This window comes from Saccostrea cucullata, unplaced genomic scaffold (assembly GCF_032062105.1).
Source record: "Saccostrea cucullata isolate Sc308-1 unplaced genomic scaffold, CSIRO_AGI_Scuc_v1 ctg21661, whole genome shotgun sequence".
NCBI lineage: Eukaryota > Metazoa > Mollusca > Bivalvia > Ostreida > Ostreidae > Saccostrea > Saccostrea cuccullata.
The window spans coordinates 5,214-6,986 of NW_026936104.1; the positions used below are offsets into that span (position 1 = coordinate 5,214).

The window sequence follows — 1,773 nt, forward strand, 5'->3', positions numbered from 1 at the left end:
GTTTCCATTTGGACTGAACAATGAAAACGAAATATTATCAACTGGTAAGAAATTAAATTTGCAAAAATTGCATATAATCAATCTTAATTCTATTGTAACAATACTTATATTAAATTAGTACTGTTTCTTAATGTGTTTAACTTTTTATTATCATTTTTTTTAAGTTTAAAGCATTTCGTGATTGTTCTTTTTTTCCCTTTCAATCTTTGTAAAATGTCATGAATCAAAGGAGAAACATATTTAAAAGTATTGTGTAGAGTACACGCATGTAAGCATGTTTTCACCTACCCAATTTAATTTATAACACTGATTTTAAAAATCAGGAAACGTATATATGGACATATCTTTAAAGTTTTTAACGTAACTTTTTACAGGTTGGCGTCATTATTGTGTATTAAAAATGCTTTTCACGGCGATTGCGTTGGTGCTGGTAATTGGAAAATCAAATGCAATTACCGAAATACTTAGTTCTTTCCATTACATTGACAAATCAAATGCCACTACCAATATACTTAGTTTTTGCATTTACACTGACAACGGCTTCGTTCTGGAAATCAACTGTGAGGTGCGTTCTGAGTGGAGATTTTCAGAATTCCACCACTGGACGCTGTCACAGAGCCACCCAGCGATACATTTGAATATCGTATGTAAAGGTGGACAACTCGTACTCACTCATCCAATAAATGCCAGGAATCTGACAGAACTACGAATAAGAGATTGTCGTAAAATAGAGGGGATGTTTGCAAAGTTTGAAGCACGAAATCTGAATAATTCTGATGCCACTGGGGAACTAAGGGACACCAACATGACATTACGAATTTTGGAAATTACAAATTCTTCGTACTTGTACGATACCAAAAGCGTTATTCAGCACTCAGACTGGTTACAGAGACTTTACGGCTGCGTGACCTTCTTTCCTCGAGGACTTCGTGTCTTAAAACAGAGTAAAACACGTTTTGAAGGCGATTTTGACGGATTTCAAGACTTAGCTGTCGGAAATACCTGTGATTACAAGGAATTGGAAGTGTACGAAAAGTCTGTTTTTCAGTCGAAGTTGTCCTTTTTATACGAAAATTCGGAAGTCGAATCTTGTATTTTCTACGTTTTGGAAAGTTTAAGAACTTGCGTATTGCAAATTTCTCAAATTCAAATTTACACTTTATACCAACCCACTTTACAGAGTACAACTGGTTTCGACGATTTGAATCCATCGAAATAATTGATCTTTCGTATAACAGAATAAAAGAAATCCCTTATCTAAGGAATCCACACCATAGCGGTGTAAAAATCATTTTACATCACAACAACATTTCCAAAATCACTATGACCTTGTTAGACAAACTAAGACATGCTAATGACATACTAATTGATTTTTCTAAGAACATATTTTCTTGCACCTGCGAGAACGATCATGAAGAAATACTTCGCTTTGTCAAGAACAAGTTCGAAGAAAAATGGGCAAAGCCTTATCGATTTCTTGCAAACGAAACTTGCTCATTTCCATCGACTTTACAAGGGATGACATTCAAATCTCTTGACGCTAAACTTCTCTGTCCAGAAATATCCGAATGCCCTAATATGACCTTCAAATCCCTTGACGCCGAACTTCTCTGTCCAGAATACCCGAATATCTCGTTCATCATTCTGATTGTTCTGGCAGTTTTCGCCCTTATTTGTATTGTCATTATGTTTAGGAGGGAAATAAAATGTTGTTACACAGATTGGGATCCGCCTTGGAGACAAAAAAAAATGCCAATATTCATTAAAGGAGTA

General features: G+C 35.1%; 1 pseudogene; it reads left to right on the forward strand.

The window, feature by feature from the left end:
• The first annotated feature begins 400 nt into the window (after positions 1–400).
• On the forward strand, positions 401–1,675 carry LOC134244751 (uncharacterized; annotated as a pseudogene).
• The last annotated feature ends 98 nt before the right edge of the window (positions 1,676–1,773 follow it).